The sequence below is a fragment of the Mycteria americana genome, chromosome 1, assembly GCF_035582795.1.
Source record: "Mycteria americana isolate JAX WOST 10 ecotype Jacksonville Zoo and Gardens chromosome 1, USCA_MyAme_1.0, whole genome shotgun sequence".
Lineage (NCBI taxonomy): Eukaryota > Metazoa > Chordata > Aves > Ciconiiformes > Ciconiidae > Mycteria > Mycteria americana.
Window position 1 is genome coordinate 203975554 of NC_134365.1, and position 24016 is coordinate 203999569.

Genomic DNA, 24016 nt, shown 5'->3' on the forward strand with positions numbered 1-24016 from the left:
GTACCCTCTTTTAGTTTAAAACCGTTACCCCTTGTCCTATCGCTACAGGCCCTACTAAAAAGTCTGTCCTAATCTTTCTTATAAGCTCCCTTTAAGTATTGAAAGGCTGAAATAAGGTCTCCCTGGAGCCTTCTCTTCTCCAGGCTGAACAACCCCAACTCTCTCAGCCTTTCCTGATAGGGGAGGTGCTCCATCCCTCTGATCATATTTGTGGACCTCCTCTGGACCTGCTCCAACAGCTCCATGTCTTTCCTATGCTGAGGGCTCCAGAGCTGGACGCAGTACTCCAGGTGGGGTCTCACCAGAGCAGAGCAGAGGAGCAGAATCTCCTCCCTCGACCTGCTGGCCACGCTTCTTTTGATGCAGCGTACAGTTGGCTTTCTGGGCTGCGAGCGCACACTGCCGGCTCATGTCCAGCTTTATCATGTCATCACTGAAGTACAGACTATCAGAGCCAAACCAGCTATTACAAGGATTATGACACTATTAGTGAAAGAAAAAAAGCAGGAAAAAGAAACAAATTTTTTTTAAATGCCTGCAAGTCACCCCAGAGCAGAGGAAGGCTGTCACACAAGCCTTTAAAAGCAGCCTCATACAGTGTTCAGTTTCAAAACGAACTCCTACTTTTTAGCCTATGGACACAACAGCATTAGCAGTAGGGGAAGGAGAATTGTACCAAAAGGAAGAGACATCCAATGGCCCAAATATGCTGAAGCCAAAAACCTTGCAGAACTGTCAGAAAAGAGACTGTCTCAGAAAGAACCTCCTTCCTGAAGATGAGTTGTGATAAGTACATGTATTTATCAGGTTAATGCTCATTCCAATAACTGAGTAGTGGGTGGGCATATATTTCATTAAAAATGGCAAATGCATTCGCCTACCGCAAACCAAAAATATAAACATGAATATGAAAGGCCATGAATTATGCACTCTGCTATCTTTGATCATCAAGTAGGGAAGAGAGCTTGAAAAATGACTTACAGGAATCAGCTCAAGTTATCAGAACATCTCGACATCATAAGCATCAAGTAGGAGTTCATCTCATAACTGATCAAAAGCTGATTTGTTGCCTGCCTTCACAATAAAGATTTGCATTTGCACCGTATCAAACTGCCTGTAAGATGCGCAGAGCACATTTCCCAGTAATCAGGTACAAAGAACAGCTCTTCTGTACCTGTAGAAAAAAAATTTAAATTCCCAAGTTCAGACTTAATTAAAAAAAAATATTTTGCATTTACTGATAGAGAAATAAAGAGACGGAAAGACCACTACATGCTGGTAATGATCGCAGTGCAGGAATCCCTCTACCATACCTGAACACCTGCACAAAGCCATGCAGACTCTTGCTTGGGTCCTCCTCTGCAAAGAAATGAGCCAGGCTCTCATCTCTTGGGCCAGGCATCGCTCTAGCACCGCTACATAACTTTTTTTGTGCATTCAGCTCAGTCAGCACCGGGAGGCTTCTTCACTTCCCAGTGGAAACATGCCCTTACACAGAGGTAGCTGGTTGTAAATGTGGAGGGAGGAGAAAAGCCCAAATGTCATATAGCCTCTCACTTCAGGCTTAGAATCATAGAATCATTAAGGTTGGAAAAGACCTCTAAGATCATCTAGTCCAACCGTCAACCCAGCACCTCCATGCCTACTACACCATGTCCCAAAGTGTCACATCTACACGTTTTTTGAACTCCTCCAGGGATGGTGACTCCACCATCTCCCTGGGCAGCCTGTTCCAATGCTTCACAACCCTTTCAGTAAAGAAATTTTTCCTAATATGCAATCTAAACCTCTCCTGATGCAACTTGAGGCCATTTCCTCTCATCCTATTGCTTGTTACTTAGGAGAAGAGACCGACCCCCACCTCGCTACAACCTCCTTTCAGGTAGCTGTAGAGAGCAAGAAGGTCTCCCCTCAGCCTCCTTTTCTCCAGGCTAAACCCTAGTTGCCTCAGCTGTTCCTCATCAGACTTGTGCTCTAGACCCTTCACCAGCTTCGTTGCCCTTCTCTGGACACACTCCAGCACCTCAATGTCTCTCTTGTAGTGAGGGGCCCAAAACTGAACACAGGATTCGAGGTGCGGCCTCACCAGTGCCGAGTACAGGGGCACGATCACTTCCCTACTCCTGCTGGCCACCCTATTTCTGATACAAGCCAGGATGCTGTTGGCTTTCTTGGCCACCTGGGCACACTGCTGGATCATATTCAGGTGGCTGTCAACCAACACCCCCAGGTCCTTTTCTGCTGGGCAGCTTTCCAGCCACTCTTCCCCAAGCCTGTAGCGTTGCATGGGGTTGTTGTGGCCCAAGTGCAGGACCCAGCACTTGGCCTTGTTGAACCCCATACAACTGATGTCAGCCCATCGATCCAGCCTGTCCAGACCCCTCTGCAGAGCCTTCCTCCCCTCAAGCAGATCAACACTCCAACACAACTTGGTGTTGTCTGCAAACTTACTGAGGGTGCACTCGATCCCTTCGTCCAGATCATCGATAAAGGTATTAAACAAGACTGGCCCCAATACTGAGCCCTGGGGAACACCACTTGTGACCGGCCACCAACTGGATTTAACTCACTTCACCGCAATTCTTTGGGCCCGGCCATCCAGCCAGATTTTTACCCAGTGAAGAGTACGCCCGTCCAAGCCATGAGCCGCCAGCTTCTCTAGGAGAATGCTGTGGGAGACAGTATCAAAGGCCTTACTAAAGTCCAGGTAGATAACATCTACAGCCTTTCCCTCATCTACTAGGCTGGTCACCTGGTCATAGAAGGAGATGAGGTTGGTCAAGCAGGACCTGCCTTTCATGAACCCATGCTGGCTGGGCCTGATCCCCTGGTTGGCCTGCACATGCCTGTTGAGCACACTCAAGATGAACCGCTCCATAATTTTCCCCAGTACCGAGGTCAGGCTGACAGGCCTGTAGTTCCCCGGATCCTCCTTCCGGCCCTTCTTGTAGATGGGCATCAAGCTGGCAAGCCTCCAGTCATCTGGGACCTCCCCTGTTAACCAGGACTGCTGATAAATGATGGAGAGTGGCTTGGCAAGCTCCTCTGCCAGCTCCCTCAGTACTCTCAGGTGGATCCCATCCAGCCGCAGACACTTGTGAGTGTCCAGGTGGCACAGCAGGTCGTTAACTGCTTCCTCCTGGATGACAGGGGTTTATTCTGCTCTCTGTCCCTCTCTTCCTGCTCAGGGGCTGAATACCCTGGGGAGAACTGGTCAGACTATTAAAGACTGAGGCAAAGAAGGCATTAAGTACCTCAGCCTTTTCCTCATCCTTGGTGGCAATGTGCCCCCCGACATCCAATAAAGGAGGGAGATTCTCCTTGGCTCTCTTTTTGTTGTTACTGTATTTGTAAAAACATTTTTCATTATCTGTTACAACAGTGGCCAGATTGAGTTCTAGCTGGGCTTTTGCCTTTCTAATTTTCTCTCTGCATGACTTGATGAGATCCCTGTACTCTTCTTGAGTTCCCTGCCCCTTAAGGGCTTGTACCTGAACACACATGATTCCTCTCATTACTCACCTGGGGTGCTCCCAAATGCAGCCAAATGGTCCCCAGGGGGATGCACTGTGCTGATGCTGGTAACACAACCCCTGCCCACCTCCCTTCTTGCTCCTCACCCTAAACCGTGATGAGGGAGGAAGCCTGCAAGCTTCCAAGCACTAAAGTGCCCTGCAAAATCTGCTGACTTAAAGGACAGCCACAGTCATTCACGCAATAATTCACTGAATGCAGGAGGTGGGCAGCAGGACCATACATCAGCACCGTCTGTCGGCTGCCTGCACCAGGAACCTCTGGTGTGCCGCCAGCCTCCTGCACTCCCTGTTTGCTTGTATCTGCAGGCTCTTGCGCGGGGTTGCTCTCAGCCATATGCATTAGGGAACCATGAGTCTCCTAAAAAGCAGAGAGGCTCTGACATTCACATAGAGATAGGCAGTTTTAGTGAGCCGGCAACACAGATGCAACCACATGTGCCCAGACTATTTAGAGTTGAGAAGGACCTGCCAGTCTTGCTGCTGGATGGCAGCCGCCACTGCCGTCTCCTCACCCACCTCCTAATGGGAGGGCAGCGACTGCGCCTCCACTATGCTAACATAAATATGAAGTTATTCAAATACACGGTGCTTTTTTTAATGTATATAATGAGCCTATGTTACCTGCTTTTCACCTTTATAACCAGGTCAATCAGTTTATATTTAAAGATGGGAAATATCTTATTTATATTTTGAGCGGTTTTTGTGTTTTTCTTCTCTATGATAGGAATCAGTGAGGGCTGAGGACAACCAGAAGCTTGCAAGAGATGCACTGTCCTGTGCAGCATTGCACCCCATGGGAGGGAAGGGCATCAGACCTCGCTGCCCGGCTCAGCTATGGGACAGACACAGTGCAGGAAGAGGCACAGAGTGGGAAGCGCAGGGTGAACAAGCAGCAGGGCAAATCACATCACTTCTGTGCATGGTCTCTGCAGCGTCCAGCCATCACATCTGTGCAGCTTACTGACTCCTGCCAGTGCTGGACAAGAAACCAAGTTTCCAAGGGACTCCCCCAGGTCTTTTCAGAAGCAATGCTCTACCCTCTTCCCTCTCCAGACTCCAGAAAAAGTAGATGCAGGTGGCCCTGAGCACTGTGGTGGGTTTTAGGTAGGAGAGGAAAGGACGCTGAGCTGTGGGATTGCTCGTTTTAGGGCTCTGACTGAAGACATTCTTTAGAAGAGGAGGACTTCTCATGGTGGGAGGGTTGAGTTGGAGGGAGGTGGGTGGGCTGAGGGCATTTACAAGCTCGGTGCCTGCAGAGCTGGGGAGACGGCAGCCTGCCAGAAATACAATGCTTGTACCTGGAAGCTGTATATGTGGAAAACAGACCATGACAACTACATTTGAGGTTATTAGTTAGGGCAAATAGTGTCTTCTTCCACACTTCCACCTTCTGCGCATAAAATGCTCCCACTTCTTACACCTCAACAGCAGAACTCCCAGGTCCTCTGTGCACCCCTCTGCAAAGCTCTGCCCTCCTGGCCCAGCCCTGACTTTTCCCTGCCCCATGAAAGCCCTGCAAGCCAAGCGATGGCAAGAAGCCCCTGGCCACGCTGCTGGAAGAAAAAGTTTTTGAAAAGGAGGTTCTGCCATACAAATGTGTGTGGCAGGGAGGGAAGGAGGCAGAGGAAGGTCTCCTTTCAGGTTGTGCTTGATGAAAGCACACAGAATAGATGGAGGGGAAAATGCCCTCTTTAACTGCTGCCTTTATTCTCCCTCCCACTATGCCTGAACGTGGCATTCGCAGCGAATTTTCTTCCACAGACTGAGGAATCAGAGAGTAAGAAAACTGGGGAAAGAAAAGCAAAAATCATGACAACAGAGCAGATTTCTGAGCCTACAAGCAGCATGCTAAAGAGGGCAGAGTAGGAATAAGAAGAGATTTTAACAACTGGAAATTATTTAGATCACAGAAAGGACACCACGAAATGTCTATAGGTTGGAGAAAAAGAAAACAGGATGAGAGATGTCACCTTATTCTTTATAATGGAGAAAACTGTTCACATGGTCCAACTCAAGCACTCCTTGCCACCAGCAAACTCTGGAAACTAGAAATATAGAAGGGTTCAAAAGTGACTGAATAAGCTCAGAAGAAAAATGAATCAAGGGGTTTTAATATAAAATGTGCCATCTTTGGCTCATGCAGTCCTTCAGCTACAGATTGCTGGAGCTGGGGAGTTAGGATAAGTATTACTACATGTTTGCCCTCTTATGCTCTTGCCGTTGCTGGCCCTGTCAGAGACAGGTGGTGATCTGAACAGAGCTTTTGCTTGACCTGGCACATCACCAGCAGATCAGACAGGACCTTGGAAAATCCAAGATGTTCCTCTTTCTCCTCTCCCTCTTCTTTCTTTTCCACTTTGCTCTAAGGAAGGTAACTTTCCACAGGAATATATCTGGGAATGATAGATCAGTATGGCATCAACTTGCACAATATGGCTGGTTTATGTGCCTATCAAATCCCAGGGGATTAACTCAGTTGTGATAAATTCATGTTAGGGAAACAATGTAGATTCTCAGATGAGAAAGACAGGCCATCATTCTAGATACAGAATACAGCAAAGGAAGACTTGTTCACCTGCTCCTTAACCTCCATTTTCCTCATATTAACAAACCAGTTCTTCTATAGGTTTGCAGTGAACAAAGACCAGGGACACATCTCCCACATTTTCTCTCTTTGAAATAATCAATTACCTAATCAAAAAAAGGTTGGCTCCATCTGACATGATCTTTCCCCTGCTGCACTGAGTGAGAAGCAGCCTCACAAGGAAGCAGTCAAGAAAACTGCCATGTTCCCTCCAGGACACAGACGATGACTTCATTGGCGTTGCTACCATGATCCCACAGACCCAAGAGGGCTTCGGGGCTATAGGCAGGGTTTCACTGTGACAGAAAACTGATCTGGCACTAATGATGTGCAACACAGCAACACTCTTTAGCCCAGGACAGACAGAAATTTCAATACACACTCCACATCAGAAGGCAAGAACAAGAACACTATTAACTAAAAAGGTAAATATAAGGGCCTTCTGCCCTTGACTGACAAAACAGAGCTGTATATATCCCTAGGCAACCACTTAGATATTGTCTTTGGAGTTGATCAATTCCACAGGAAACTTTAACTCTGTTTGTTCCTGAAAAATGCCATTATGGGTGTTAATTCTTGTATCTCCTTGGTTGTATTTTCACCTGCACATTGGACTGAAAGTCTCTACAATCATGACACAAGCCTAATGACAGAAGACTACTAAATAAGGTAGCCCTCTGTTGAATATAAACTTCCTTAAACAATGATTTCGATCCCACCAAGCAAATTGGTCTCTTAGGGGAGAATGTGCTTTTGCTGCAAAGAAGCCCTGCAAGATGAATGCCCCAAGCCCCAGAGCTGTTACAGGGGCACACCAGGAAGATGGTGTTGCTTTCTGTGCCTCTCCCATTAGGCAGGATATGCAAACAACAGTGCTCTCACTGCAGCACTGCATTGGCGTACCGGGAATTTCCTCTGAGCCCTTTAAAAAACAGTCATGTAATGTTGACACATCAGTGAAGGAATAAGCTGTAATACCACTTCAAATTCAACTTCATTTAATTCAGTTCCATGGAAAAATTCAGCAAGGCTTTCAGTATTCATCACAGGCTGAGACAGCACATCTCAAGGTTCCAAAATAATGTATTAAAAGCAGAAGAGTTAGGTGCCCTTTTAGTTTCTATGGCTTTTTTGTCAGCATTTAACATTACTGATCACAGGCTCTCTCTTTTCATCCATGGGACGTGTATTGTAGGATCCTCACCCAGCAAGGACTGTGTCAGAGTTGTTCCAGGACAGCCAGCCTTGGTGGTCTGCAGGATGCTCTGGTGAGACCCTACAGCAGAGACGCTCAGCCGCTGGTGTGATGCCAGTTTTCCACTCTGGGACATGAGGGGCTTTTGGTACGAGTGGACTGCTCTGCATGCTGCCTTTGTGCTCAGGGCACATTCTTGACAAATGCAAGTCAAGTAGCAACCTCCTTAGGACTGGGCATCCAAAACAACTCAAGTAGCATCATGTGCTTTGATACACCAGCCCTGGACCTAGGTGTGGGTTATAAGTAGGAATATCTTTTTTTCTCCTGCCCCCGTCATATCATATAACATCAAAGCAAAGGTCACTTAGCTTAGTTCCAGTGCCAGCCACCGCAGCCTTGTCTTTTCTGGTTTTCCTTTTCATTGCTCTTTTTATTTCAGATGAACATGAGCAGGGTAACTCCATTTGCTTTTCATATAGGATGACGAATTTTCAGGCCACTATAGCAACCTGTAAGAAGTGTTCTTAACCAATCCTTACCCTCAAAGAAAACCATCATCTTATTGGGCTACTATGACAATTCTTCCATTTCCTCATGGGAAGCACAGCCAACCCAAACTTACTTGTACAGACACCACTATCCTTCATCAGTGTCACAACCAGAGCTTTTCCACCCTGATGATGTCCTCCAGTGTATTGGCACTTTTGTTTTGAGAATGTTTTTCAGGGTCATCACCAGGCAATAGTAACAAAGAGCACAATGGCCAGCCCAGGGTCTGGAGACAGGCGTACGGAGATTAGGTCAACCCCCTAACATCAGTAACTCCTCTTTCAGAGCAGCAGCTTCTCCCTCACCAAAGTCACTTCTTATTTGTAGTGACTTGCTCAGCCCAGAGGAACCACCAGCCACCTGGAGTCTCTAGGCTGTTTCCAGAGCTTATTACTGGATGCACATCAGAAATAGTTTAATCTCCTTAAAAAATGAGATCTAGGATTAATGAGGTGTGTGTTTATTTCAGGCACCATTTTTCCTCCAGAAGCCCTGGCTTGTAGGGACAGAAGTGATGTAGGAATTCTTCTGTTTTCAGTGAGCGTATGCATATGCGTAGCCAAGTTTTCAAACAACATCAGCTTAAAAATTCCTGGGGTTGATTATTTTCTTGGAAGGTACTTTGTCCCTGCATAATCACATCTTCTCAAAGAATGGTGGCAGGTGGCAGGTGTACAAGCTTCTGCTGCCTCCCGGCTCTCTGTGCCCCTGCACCGTTGCCTCTGCAGGTCTGTGCATCTCAGATTGCTCTGCAGAGGCCTGTAGTAACACACAATTTACTGACCTGCAAGTAGCTCAGAAATTCAAATTACAACCTTGGCAGTGGAGAAAAAACACCAAGTTCTCTTCGACTTCTGTGCTAAATCAAAAATCATAACATTTAATAAGAAAGAGGTGCCTGCTAAAGCTTTTCCTTTTGTATCCATAAGCTTCTCTCCACAGAAACCTGCCCTAACTACAGCAGGTTTATTTTCTGTTACCTAAACCTGGGTGGGAGGAAAACCCCATCAATCAAAGAATGCATCTGCAGCACGGAGGATGGAGGATTTGTTCATCAGAAGTTTGTCTACATCCACTGCAGATCTGTTCGTTGCACAACTCTGGAAACAGACTTGGCTTAACACTAAAAGTTAACACTACAAGATTATCAAGTGTGGTACCTGAGCTGTCTTGGAAAGACCATGTCCCTGCTGCACGCTCTGCCTTTCCCTGATGCTCCACTTTACACAGAGATACTAGCCAGATGCAGGCTCAGTACTTAATTCTTTCAGTGTCCTCTGCATTGCTTGGATATAACTTTCCACACCACATTTCATCATGACCAACATAGGACTGACTTATACAAACTACGGAGAGGTTTGAATAACATTTCCTTGCATTCCTGGCAAGCTCTGACATGGGCATGATTTCTTGTTTTACCAAGGAGGTAATTCCACAAATAACCAAGGAGAACAAGTGGGACTGGCCTCGTATTTGGGGCAAAAAAACCACAAAAACTTCCAACAACAAAAACAACCCAAAAAGTCCACCTGGAAAAACAAAACAAAACAAAACAAACAAACAGAGAGTGCTTGTGATAAATTATCCTCTTTTCATTCCTTATTGGGTAAGTTGTAGAGAACACTTTCCTGCCTGCTTAGGCCATGCCATGCTTCTGAGCTGCCCAGATACATTTCAGGACACACCATAGGCGACCTAATAAATAAATAATCCACACATACCCAGCCAGATGCCCTGAGTGCCTGAACATCTACTTAGGGCTGTGCTGGTCCCCAGAGGTCCTTCCAGGATAGAGAGTCCATAGTGTGGCCCTCAGCCAAAATAGTGAATCTCTGGGCAGGAGACAGAGCATCCGTCAGGCAGACCTGAGGCTGTGGATGAACTCCCATGGGAAGCAGGGGCCATCACATACCTTAGCACCTTCCAAACTGTGGCAAAACACACTCCCTTGTCTTTGCCTTTTCCAGCATACAGCGGGACATACAATAAGACAAACCAGTTTCTCCCCCATTCCTCAAATCCTTAATTGCTACACTGCAAACTGAGAGACAGAGCAAACTTCGTCAACCAGAGATCAACCAGGCCTCACCATGTGCTGCTGCCATATTTCCAGGTGCTGTAGGGGGCCAGTGCAATACAAGAACCTGCAGAGAACAGGATATAATAGCCACCATGACCCTGGCTTTCATCCTCTAGTGTCACTTCATTACAAACTTGGCCTGAGCCTTTAGAGAGGAAACATTTTAGCATCAATGTGAAATACTGAGTTGTATTTATCCTGAAGGCTACAAAAGAAACAAAATCCAGGAAGATGGCTTGACACAAAGACTATTAAGTTATCCTAGTTGGAACCAGAGTAAAAAAAGAAAATAATTTCCTTTTTACATTGAAACAGTATTTGTTGTCACAGTCTGGTTACTACCACCCTTCCCTTTCCCCCTGCCACAGCTCCCCTAGATAAAGAAGAGCTGGGACCACCGCTCTGCTGTCCTCCACAAGAAGCAAACTGGAGGTATCCCAGTGGGGATTTGCCTATCTTTCCTTCACAGAAACATGCCACTTGACAGATATTGAGTATGAGCCAATGAATAAGGGCATAAATCTGGGAAAGGACTTGGGATTATTCTTGTCTGTGAGGCGGTAGCATGCACCTTGCTTGCTAGTGCCTCTGCCTCCCCTCTTCTCCTTTGCTCTGTGTCATTAACATGGAGATTCCCCAAAGCAGTACCTCCTTATGCATCGAAGACAACAAAAATAGTGGCGATGAGTAGGACTTTCAGTTACCTGCCTATCCAGTCTTCATGCTGTGTTTCTGCCTGTGCAATTCATGTTGCCCTCACTCCTTCCCAGGTCCCTCTAATCTTAGCCTCTACTGCTACCTGCATGTCTTGAGGCTCAGCTTCACTTTTACATCTGCATCCCTCTATCCATTCAAGTCTCTTCCAAGGCCTTTTCTTCTACATCATTCACTAATCTAAATTGTCCATTCCAAACCAGTGTGGACTTGAAACTGGGGGGGGGGACACAACAGAGAGAGAAAGAGGGAGAAGAAAAGCAAAGAAAAGGAAGAAGGGGATATGTGCAAGATCTGAGGCAAACCACAGTGGTTTTCTGCTCATCTCTGTGTGTACATTGCGTCTTCAGATCATTTGTTCTTTGCAACTGATGGTTTCATTTTTGTGCATAAAGTGCTGTGCAGTATTATGGCATCATGGAAATAATAATGAATAATGCAGTCTCTCACCTTCCCACTGGAATAAAATCATGGTTTGATTTGTGAATAATTTTCTTAAACTCCTACTAAAAGACTTCTGTCAGAGATGAAACATATTTGTTTTTAATTATTAATAGTGCTTCCCATTAAAATAAATAAAACAATAAGTTGAGTTTCTAAATGACCTGGTGGTATTCAGAGACAACTGCCGAGCAAATTATTTGATGAGGCTGGTAATCACAAAAAATTAATCAAATTTTCTTTTTATAAATTATAAACATTTCCTAGGGAAAACACCAGAAACATCTTAATTAAGAGCTTTAAGATTACAGCACAGCTGAGATTTCCTCTCTCTCGCTCTCTCTCTCTGGTGTTTCCTATATGGAAAAGGGTTACTTGCCAAAGAATCCGACTCAGTCCATGCTAAGGTGAGTGCGAGTTTCCCTTTCATTTCAGCAGGTGTTGAATGAGATGCAGTGTCCTCATACAGGCCACAGCAGCTGCAGCTGGACCCCTCTGTGCCTTCCCTCTTCTACCAGGCAAACTGCCAGGACTCTGCTGATGGGATATGTGATTTCTCTTCTCTTCTCTCCTCTTCTCTTCTCTTCTCTTCTCTTCTCTTCTCTTCTCTTCTCTTCTCTTCTCTTCTCTTCTCTTCTCTTCTCTTCTCTTCTCTTCTCTTCTCTTCTCTTCTCTTCTCTTCTCTTCTTCTTTTCTCAATAATATAAATTTCCATTGTAAATCTTAGGTGGTAAAATTTTCAATGCAGTAAGCAAAGGGCAGTTCAGTCACATGACTTCCAGTTGAGTTTATTAAAGATGGAAACCAAAGATGGAAACCAAAGAAGTGGTGATAGAAAGCTGAAAGTAATCAGAGATGTTTAGCAGGATAGTGTGAGAGTATGCTATGATTTTGATGAATTGGAGAAACAGCCTGAAATTAATAACAGAAGTTTCATTAGGACAAATATAAACTTACTCACTTCAGAAAATATTTCCCCAGATGCAGAAAGACTAATACTATTAAGACATCTCCAGAAATTTACTGGCAAGCCCTATTGGTAGTGCTCTCATGAGGATGATGTTGAGATAGAAAGGAACAACTGCATAATCTGATCAGGGTTTTCATAAATTAGCCTTAAAAAAAAAACCTTAAAGTCTTCCCTGAACAGCAGAGGAAGGGCCATTTGCCTCACTGGTTTTAATTCTCCTTTATCTTGTCCCAGAGTGCTACAGAATCCACAGTAATTATATTTAAGTACCAAGAATCTTGAAGGAGGATATATGAGAAAGCATAAGCAGCCATAACTCTGGTGCCATCACTGTGACAGAGAGGAGCCAGGGAAAGGGGCAGAGAGCCACCGGCGGGAGGAGGAGAAATCCCCATCGCTCCTCCTCCGCACCCCTGCAAAGTGACCCCCAACGCCGTGGCGTGGCTCCAGGGGACTGATGCCAAGAGGGCAGCTTGCCGGAGAGAAACTTGTCTTGGAAAAATGGCTTCTCCTGAAAAAAGATGAAACAGCAGTTCATCCAGAGTGTGGTTCTCCAAAAACCTAATACTATCTCCAAATCACTAGGATGTCTACCAAACAAACAAACAAACACATGCAGCAAAACATGCCTGCTCCAGACCTAAGCCCTATCTCCAGTCATACAGACTTCAGCGCAAATAGAGCAAAGTACCTTTTCCTCCCAAATACACGACAGCTTCTATGGCTGCACTACAGCAGTAAGCCAAAATACATCACTTACGGATATGATGTGCAATGAATACACCAACACTTGGGAATCTGTGTAAGCTCATCTCACAAAGGACTCATGGGGAGAGGGTAAAGGTGGGGTATGTGGTCCTTCTGGTCGTTGAAGCCTTCTGGTTGCCCTCCTGTTGAAGACTTAGCTTATGCAATTTTAATGTTCATGCGCTTTCTTTTAATCCTCAGAAACTGATAGTTAAAATTTGTATTTGTTTTTTTCCTTCTAAGGAAAAGGCACTTCATAGTCTCGACACAGCCAAAATACCCTGTCCATTCAAAAACTACATTCAGCCAGGCAAGGGCTCCTAAAGGCAGATTTATTTTATTCTTCATTGGTCCAGTTCAGTCAGGAGACTTAAACAGACATGAACCAGGCAGGAGTCGGTGGTCCCTGCCAGAGACTGATCTGACACCACCTACAACAGAGACCTTTGGGTCCCCCTTATCGCCTGCGTTAGACCAGTCCCAGTCCCATTGTGCTTTGCTTTGGTCCACAAGGTCCTCTCCCCATGCACAGCAGCCACATCTCTCGTCCTGCACGGAGCCCACGTGCCATCCACCACCCCACGGGATGGTGATGGCTGCCCCTGGCCCACATCTCACCTGGGGTGCCCTGGCTCAGGGCTCCCCCATCCCCGCAGAACTCCTTAGAGGCCCGTGAGCTGCCTCTCCCTCTCCTAAGTTTGTCTAAGAGCAACCAAGAGGTCCAAAATTTATCATAGTTGTGGGAAGAGGCAAGCAGAGAGGTCGGTAAGATAGCTGCAGAAATTTTGTCCCCCTAGGAAATGGGGGAGGTTTGTTTGGGGGGGGGTTAAGCCTCTCCTAAAGTACCCAAGAAACTTAAAATATGACTTTCAAATCTTTATTAATCATATACTTTTCAAAGATTTTTCCAAAAATATGTAAAAGTACTTTTTCTCAGCGGTGACTGTTTCTCTGTCAAGTCATAAAATCATGAGCCATTCCAACAGTCTGAAAGATTTTTTTTTTAAGTAAAAGGTAAAGTCTTTCTCATTGTGCTGGTTTGGCTGGGGTAGAGTTAATTTTCTTCACAGTAGCTAGTATCAGGCTATGTTTTGGATTTGTGCTGGAAACAGTGTTGATAATTCAGGGATGATTTAGTTATCGCTGAGCAGTGCTTACACAGAGTCAAGGCCTTTTCTTGCTACTCGTACCACCCTGCCAGCGAGTAGTCAGGGGGTGCACAAAAAGTTGGGAGGAAGCACAGCCGGGACAGCTGACCCCAGCTGACCAAAGGGATATCCCACACCATAGGGCGTCATGCTCAGCAATAAACTAGGGGGAAGGTTGGCCGGGGGCCGCTGCTCGGGGACTGGCTGGGCATCAGTCGGTTGGTGGTGAGAAATTGTTTTCATTTGCATCACTTGTTTTTCTTGGGGTTAACTTCTCTCTTTTTGTTATTTTCCTTTTCATTACAATTTTTTTATTATTATTGTTGTTGTTATTATATTTCAACTATTAAACTGTTCTTATCTCAACCCACAAGTTTTCTCACTTTTACCTTTCCAGTTCTCTTCCCCCCATCCTGCTGGGGCGGGGACTGAGTGAGCGGCTGTGTGGTGCTTAGTTGCCGGCTGGTCTTAAACCACGACACTCATGCTCATCATTACAAAAGCAACAGTATATACACGCGCAGAGGCCGAGCTTAAACAAACAAAAGAACAGCTAATAATGTGTATTCAGGACCATGTAAAACCACAATACAATAAAATTCAAGTGGCAATCTTACTGCATCAATCAAATTTTAGTACTAGTGACCCTCTTTTCCTCAGAGGGCTTGACACTTCACATTTGAAAAAGTTGCTGAAAAGATCACAGGGATAAATTTGGAAATATAGTTAAACTGTGGGAGAACATTAATTTAAATTGTGATAATATGACCTATTAAAGAAAGAAATTTAAATCTCCTAATTGATTTTGTCAAAAGAAATTCAATTCCAAAAGGGGCTGAAAACACCAGTTATGTCTCAGTTTTGAAGAGGCGGAGAGAATATGAACGTTTAATTCTCTGGCTATTTACAGAAGCGATCTAGTGGCTTTCGACCTTCTCCAATTTTCAGACCCCTAAAAATTGACAGCAGAGGATCCCATTAAAGAAAACACAAGCCTACTCACAAGAGGCTTGCTTTACTTGGTTACTTTTACTGATCTCTCAGAAATAGTCAGTGGAAATTAAGGGCCTAAAGAGCAGCAGCCAAACCCTGCTGAGGACAGACGCTGCTTCCACAGTTAATCGATACGAAGGCAGCTCGCTGTCAGCTTTCTGCATGATCTAAGTGTGACTTCTATTTGGATGTGCAAGGCACATGCAGGTGCAGGTCCTGGCGAGCCCATGGATGGAACACAAAGCCCAGCTGTGCTCACCAGCAGATGTAATTAGCAGAAGGCTTTGCCCATACAAATTGCTTAATAGCAGGATAAGGAGGCATGGGCTGCAAGAAGACTTTTGCTACCTAGGAAAAGGACAAATGTGGTAAAAGGCAATGGGGAGACCTGACTATGCTACAGCAGGACTGAACTGTAGGCCCATACCGCCAAATTTCCTCTAGACCCTCATCCATTCACATTTGCAATAGCAAGTCCCCATAAATCAATGTTTCTTTGGAGAGGAAAGTCCAGATCCCCTGTACTTTTTGCTCTGCTGCTGACAGTTTGGCCCATGATCATTCCCTTCACCCTCTGCCAATGGATGGGGCAAGGAGAGCAGAGCCAACAGCCCCAGACAGTCTCTTAATCTCACCTGAGCAATTAGTTCTACTTCATATATGCAGTTAAATATTTCATTCTCTCCCTGGCACAAGGCAGCAGGGGCAAGGGAAAGGCAGGGGCCTGCCACTAGGGAATCTGGGGACTCGAGCCCGTCTTTGAGCCACCAGCTCCACTCTAGGACACACGGTCAGTTTGGCCCTTCTCCTCCCAAACTGTTAGCTGTTTCAGATGCTGTCTTTCTCCCTTTTTACACAAAATGTAAGTTTTGTTCAATTGTGAAATTTACACAACTTCCAAAACCTTCATAATCAGAATTTTTACATTCTGGCCAGACAAGGTCATCCAGATCTTCTGCTGCAGGGACCAGGACAAGCAAAGTGACTTCATCACCATTGTTCTCATCCCTGATACTCACCTTCCCGTTGTAGGATCGCCTTATTCATTTATAGCAACACAGCACCGCTGAGGGCAGTGCATGCCTTATTCATTACTGGGGCAGAACATAATGCCAATTGTTCTTCATCTCTCTTTTACAAAGAACAGGTAGAAAACAGAAAGAGTTACAATTCTCCTATCTTCGATCTCACAGCTTCCTGAAACTTATTATTTATTGTTGTATTTTTAAATGTTACATGATTATCTAAGAACTAGAAGGCCAGAACTAGAAGGTTACATAGACATTAGACAAATAATAAAAACAATATCAAGTTAATAATTCAGAGTAGTGAAAGCTGCCCAAAACTTGACCTTTAACTCAATAAATAAGTGTACAAGGCATGGCCCTGCTCTATTGCTGGAAACATTGTTTATTTCCATAGCACCGATATCAGCTGTGTCTTGTGTCCCCCAAAATTAAAGGAACATATCCACTGGCATATGACTAGAAATTACAAGACTAGGCCTGTGCCACGGAAAGGAAAAGGGTTATATAAGGAATTAGATCAGTATGACTCATCCTGAACATTGGGTTTGAAGAATGTTAATAGTACTGTTGTGGTATCAAGCTGGCTGCTACAGCTAAGATTGCACTTGGAATTTCCATTATAAATCCTATTTTCAAGGGTTTATAACTTGGCTGTGGTATAAATTCAATCACAGCTGAAACTCAACATACAGTCTCATCATTGGAAGCAAAAGGTTTTTCAAAGAAAAATCCTTTTGGTTGTTTGAGGTCAAAGGAATGAAAAAAACAGTAGAACCATTAAGGGAGAGTTGACACTTTTCTGCCCTCCTGTAAATTACAAATGACCTCTGTATTTAAACTCAGGATTTCATAGGTCATTAATCCAGAACAGAGAATGCTATCTCTAGGTGTATGGAAACAAAACTCATTAAAAACACTTGATCTGTTACCCTGCTACTAGAAGGTATATTCAGCAACTTCTCCAAAATTTCAGTATAAGCTTTGATATTCAGAGGACCAAACTTCAGCATTGGCATAAACTTCAGAGCTTCCATCAATTTCTGAGCGACTAATGACACCACGTTTCAAGCATGGCATTGTCTCCAAGTACGTTTGGCAAAGCCATCCTATTGGCACCAGGATGGATCTTGCATCCAAGATCCTGCATCCTGGCGAGCAATCCAGGTTTCCAACAGTCAGCTCAGGTACATTTGTGTGGTCAGACTCTGGCTGCACCAGAGGCTTCGTGTGATCCCTGTGCTTTCTATGTAGGTTGACAAGACCTACACAGGTCGATAAGCAATGTTTTAGACACGGTCAGCACCTCCTAGATGTGAAACAGCAGAATATATCCCAATGAGGTATCTTGCTCTATCCACCACTTACCTGGACTCTTGCCCACTCCCATCTTCCCCCATATTCACACAGCTGGTTAATAATAAGCATTTAAGCCATCTGTTAATACTGTATTTTCAGTTCCCTAAGCACATACTTTCTCTGCCTTAGTTGAGAAAAGACCACCATTTCCACCAGCTTCCAGAAGATACACCTAGACTTTGGCCAAGGCCTTTGTTTCTACACACCTTATATGCAAGGAAAAGAGCAGGAATCCATTCAATAACAATGACTTTGAGTACTCTGAACAGGCAGTATGCCACATGAAGAAGAGCCTTTGCTTACCAGCTAAAGCACAGAACAACGAGGAAACCATCTGTTTATAGGGCTGGTATAAAATCAAAGGAGTCATTTTTGTATTTTTAAAAGAGGGATCATAGGAAGTATCTGGGTCTTCAAGTATTTCTAAAAATGATGGGAGGCTTGGGAAGGATGGTGCTGGTGAGGCAGGAAGGGTGCAGCTGTGCTGCAGGATGCAGCACTGCACAGGGAAGCCCATGCCAGCCCTGGCAGAGGCTTCGCACCGGCCGGTGGCTAGTGTGGCCCCGAAAAGGCTCAGCAGCCCCAGCCCCTGCCCACAGGCAGGCTCAGCCCAGGCTGGTCCTGCTAACGGGGCAAAGCACTGCACTGCAATGTGCCACCATATAAATGATCTACATTTGAAAGAAAAGCAAAAAGAAAAGTGTTCACATTGGTGCCTGGCAAAGAGATTTGTCTTAGGTAAGCAGCTTTCATTTCAGATCAAGCTGTTTACTCATTCCTAGTCAGATCTTTAATGTCAGTAGCAGTGGTTTGGAGCGTTAATAGCACTTTAGTGATACAGGTTACAACCTAATTGGAAGCTTCTAATTGAGTGTTTCTAAATGAAAGGAACTAATTGCATCTATGAAAATTTGGTGGGGTGCTTGTCAAGTGTCCATCTAGATTGGAAGTATTTCCCCAAAGCTGCTGAGTTAATAAGCTTCTTAATTTCATTGAAGGAGATTTTGTTTCATTAACTTTCCTCACGTGTGTCTGTCTAGACTTGTCAAAAGAATTTCACATGAACATCAGACCACCTTGACACATCTCAAACATAACTGCTATGAGAACTCAGATCACAGGCCCTTGAGACAAAATGTATGAAACCCTTAAATAATGGCTTTGATATTCAAATTCACAATGTTCTTCCTTAGGTTTTTTTTTTCCCTCTTCACATGAAATATACGTTGGCTAATGAGCAACGCCTGTCAGCGTCCACAGCAACCGCAGGGTTCAGGCGGTGGGAACAGCTGCCGTCCCTCCTTGGGATGGCCCCAGGAACTGGGACGCTTGGCACCCGGTGGGCTTCATCACAGCTCCGAATTAGCCTTTCTGCTTGAAGTGAAATCAAACCACTCAAAATGTTTGGGGTTTTTTTCCCCTGCATTAAAACAGTGTAAGGGGTGTTCAGTACGTCCCACAACATATGATGGGATGACAGAGCCTCCGCTTCATCTCACCTCCTATTTGGTAAGCAGTATTTCTGCCCATATGTTATGAAGCAGCGCAATAAAGCAGAAAGCTCCCAACCTGCAACACCATGAGAGTCTGTCTGAGGGGAACTTAACAATCCCATTTAAAAAACTGATGAGGAGGAAAACATGTGAGTGGTAGTTTATGGGAAAATTGAAGGGCTTACTGCAGAAACTTGTATTGCCAGCAATATGGTGAAAGACTGCAGTGCTCTCTCCTTGCATATGAGATAATAAATACAGACAAGCAGAAAATATTTCTCCTCAGGGTCTGTACCAGCAAAAGATACCCTTTAAAGTGTTTGCTGTAGCCTCAAAACCCAGGAGCTGGGACCTTTCCAGCTCTTCTAAACTTCAACAGAAGCACAGTGTGTCAAAGCCAACGTTACTGTGCAACACCATCAACTTCAGAGCAAGTCAAAGAGGTGAGGGGAAAGCACTGCTGCTGCAGACAAGCAAGAGCCTAAGAGCAGTGAGGGCCAGGTTCAGTAAATGTCTTAGAGACCCAACGATGTCTGTTGAACAAAATTTTCATCTCAACAGTTGAGAGACAACATTGAAACCATCATGGGGCTGGGGAGGTGGAAAAGTTGCCAGGGTGAAAGGAGAACAGCTGAAAAAAATGGCTTAAGCCCAATATCCAAGCACTCTGCGTTGGGCAAAGTGCATATGCAGTCCAGGGGTTAGAAATGCAAACCCTATGTCCCCGCTCCAGGCCAAGGGTCATCACCAGCAGCACCACCAGCATTGCAAGATGAAAAAAGAAAGGGTTCAGTTTGGACCCCCACTTCTCTAGAAACACCTTCCTGCAGCCAAAGGAACAGAAGAAAGAGGAGAAAGCAGGTGTCTTTTTAATCTGGAAAGCTGCCTGGCAGAAAAGGACCTGGGGGTGTTGGTTGACAGCCGGCTGAATGGGAGCCAGCAGTGTGCCCAGGCAGCCAGGAAGGCCAACAGCATCCTGGCTTGTATCAGAAATAGGGTGGCCAGCAGGAGTAGGGAAGTGATTGTCCCCCTGTACTCAGCACTGGTGAGGCTGCACCTCGAATCCTGCGTTCAGTTTTGGGCCCCTCACTACAAGAGAGACCTTGAGGTGCTGGAGCGTGTCCAGAGAAGGGCAACGAAGCTGGTGAAGGGTCTGGAGCAGAAGTCTTATGAGGAGCGGCTGAGGGAGCTGGGGTTGTTTAGCCTGGAGAAAAGGAGGCTGAGGGGAGACCTTATCGCTCTCTACAACTGCCTGAAAGGAGGTTGTAGAGAGGTGGGGGTCGGTCTCTTCTCCCAAATAACAAGCAATAGGACAAGAAGAAATGGCCTCAAGTTGCACCAGGGGAGGTTTAGATTGGGTATTAGGAAACATGTCTTCTCCGAAAGGGTTGTGAAGCACTGGAACAGGCTGCCCAGGGAAGTGGTGGAGTCACCATCCCTGGAGGTATTTAAAAGACATGTAGATGTGGTGCTTAGGGACTTGATGCTATGGTTTATGTGCTATGGTTTAGTGGTTTAGGTGCTATGGTTTAGTGGTGGACTTGGTAGTGCTAGATTAATGGTTGGACTTGATCTTAAAGGTCTTTTCCAACCTAAATTATTCTATGATTCTATGAAATAAGGGTAATAGTAGATGATGAATAACATGTAAAAGTGAGACTTCGCAAAGTGACAGCAAAGTTAAGCCACCAGTCTTTAGCAAGTATAGTAGATTCAGGATCAAAACTGTGGGGTGGAATATTTCTGCTTCTTTAGGTCCACAGTTCATTGTTTCAATAAGGTGAAATCAAGCCCTGGCAAGTTCCTCATACACAACTGTTTGGGCTCATGTAATAGGCCTCAAATAACAGCTCCAGATGTTGTAATCAGAGAAGATAACAATTTGCTGAACAAGCATGTCCCCATGTCACAGAGTTTCAAGTGGCAGAGCAGAGAAAGCCGTCAAAGACAGCCAAATACACAGAAGTGTGTTTATGGGTGTTTGGGAACAAAATTGCCTCGTTTGCTACAAACTAAAACTGGCATAAGCCTACTGGTGGGAGGGAAGATGAGAGCTCGTCTGGACTTCTTCCATCTTAAAATAGAAGGGGAAATCTCTAGGAAGCAAACCTACGCACTGAGCCACAGGGAGAGCTGAGCCTTGGGAATCTCCTGGGGATTTTCCAGACCAGGACAGGTGAAGCTTCAGCAACAGGTAAGCTTCAAAATTAGCCAAAGCATGGCACAAAGCCAAGAGGTACCACTACCTGCAGAGATGCCCAGCGGATGAAGCTGAGGAATGGTGGCCACATGGAGGAGCAACAGTCATTGCAGGACACTGTTTTGCAACCTGTTGAGTCAGGGACATCCACAGAGTTGCTGAACTAGTAAACGGAAAAGAGAGAAGAGGCTTCACTTAGAGGACTACTACACCAAAATATTGAAAAGGGAGGGCTGGCATATCATCTTCAGAGGATGCAGGCTGGTACCATGCTTGGTCACTTCCTCACTGCTCCTTCTCTGGTCATGATGCTGCTTGGTGAAGCAGCATGTTCCTAATCCTCAGTGGGGTGAAAGAAAGTCATCTTCTGAACTGAGCCACACATATGATCCTCTTCAAATTAATTTTGGTGGCAGCACGTATGGAGTAGAGTACAGTGCTAATCAACATAAACAAGATTGTCAAAATAAAAGAAAGAATGATAGACTGAGTTCTCAACTTATTTTTAAAGAAGTCATGAAATTGCTTCTTTTTAAACTCAAATACTTTGTGTTTGATGCATTGTAAAATTCTTCTTATAAGCAGAAATGCTTATTTAAAAAAAAATAACCAAAGAGAGGTTTTCAAAGGACTTAAAAGACATTTTGTTATTTTCTCAGGGTAATTAAACAAAAATTAAAATGGAATAACTGTTATACCCAGAACTCGGCAGAAGGAATTCAGCTATCTATATGGGTGGTTGTAAAACAAAATGAATCAAAATTGTACCTTCTCTTACAGAGAACACAAAGTGGTGAATCTATCTATATTAGAAATGTAATGAAAAACTGTGTTATACCTGAAAAATAAAACGATAAAAATCCATGCCAGCTGCATGTTCAACAGCTGCTATAGCACATACACGGCTATGTTCCTGTGAGCTGTAACCCAAATACCATCCTCGCTGCCCTGCGTGAATGCACGTGCTTTAATGATACACTCAGTGACATAATACAGAAACATGAAACTTTGCTCATAATTTTTAATTCACAGAATCACAGAATCACAGAATCATATAGGTTGGAAAAGACCTTTAAGATCATCGAGTCCAACCATAAACCTAACACTGCCAAAAACCACCACTACACCATGTCTCTAAGCACCTCATCCAAACGTCCTTTAAATACCTCCAGGGATGGCGACTCAACCACTTCCCTGGGCAGCCTGTTCCAATGCTTGATAACCCTCTCGGTGAAGAAAAATTTCCTAATATCCAGTCTAAACCTCCCCTGGCGCAACTTGAGGCCATTTCCTCTTGTCCTATCACTTGTTACCTGGGAGAAGAGACCGACCCCCACCTCTCTACAACCTCCTTTCAGGTAGTTGTAGAGAGCGATAAGGTCTCCCCTCAGCCTCCTTTTCTCCAGGCTAAACAGTCCCAGCTCCCTCAGCCGCTCCTCGTAAGACTTCTGCTCCAGACCCTTCACCAGCTTCGTTGCCCTCCTCTGTACACGCTCCAGTACCTCAATATCCCTCTTGTAGTGGGGGGCCCAAAACTGAACACAGTATTCGAGGTGCAGCCTCACCAATGCCGAGTACAGGGGCACAATCACTTCCCTAGTCCTGCTGGCCACGCTATTTTTGATACAAGCCAGGATGCCATTGGCCTTCTTGGCCGCCTGGGCACACTGCTGGCTCATATTCAGGCGGCTGTCAACCAACACCCCCAGGTCCTTCTCTGCCAGGCAGCTTTCCAGCCACTCTTCCCCAAGCCTGTAGCGTTGCATGGGGTTGCTGTGGCCCAAGTGCAGGACCTTGCACTTGGCCTTGTTAAACCTCATACAATTCACCCCAGCCCATCGATCCAGCCTGTCCAGGTCCCTCTGCAGAGCCTGCCTACCCTCCAGCAGATCAACACTCCCACACAACTTGGTGTCGTCTGCAAACTTACTGAGGGTGCACTCGATCCCTTCGTCCAGATCATTGATAAAGATGTTAAACAGAACTGGCCCCAACACCGAGCCCTGGGGAACACCGCTTGTGACCGGCCGCCAACTGGAGTAAACTCCATTCACCACCACTCTCTGGGCCCGGCCGTCCAGCCAGTTCTTTACCCAGCGAAGAGTACACCCGTCCAAGCCATGAGCAGCCAGTTTCTCCAGGAGAATGCCGTGGGAAACCGTGTCAAAGGCTTTACTGAAGTCTAGATAGACAACATCCACAGACTTCCCCTCATCCACTAGGCGGGTCACCTTATCATAGAAGGAGATCAGGTTGGTCAAGCAGGACCTGCCTTTCCTGAACCCATGCTGGCTGGGCCTGATCCCCTGGTTATTCTCTACATGGCGTGTGATAGCACTCAGGATGATCTGCTCCATCAGCTTCCCCGGCACCGAGGTCAGGCTGACAGGCCTGTAGTTCCCCGGGTCCTCCTTCCGGCCCTTCTTGAAGATGGGTGTCACATTAGCTAATCTCCAGTCAGCAGGGACTTCCCCAGTTAGCCAGGACTGCTGGTAAATGATGGAAAGGGGCTTGGTGAGCACATCTGCCAGTTCCTTCAACACTCTCGGGTGGATCTCATCAGGCCCCATAGACTTGTGAGTGTCTAAGTGGTGCAGCAGGTCACTCACCATTTCCCCCTGGATAATGGGGGCTCCAGTCTGGTCCCCATCCCTATCTTCCAACTCCAGGGGCTGGGTACCCATAGAACAATTGGCCCTGCTAATAAAGACTGAGGCAAAGAAGGCATTAAGTCCCTCAGCCTTTTCCTCATCCTTGGTCACTGTGTTTCCTCCCCCATCTACTAGGGGCTGGAGATTCTCCTTAGCTCTCCTTTTGCTGCTAATGTATTTGAAGAAGTGTTTTTTGTTGTCTTTTATAGCAGCAGCCAGACTGAGCTCTAGCTCAGCTTTGGCCCTTCTAGTTTTCTCCCTGCACAGCCTCGCTACACCCCTGTAGTCCTCCTGAGTTGCCCGCCCCTTCTTCCAGAGGTCATAGACT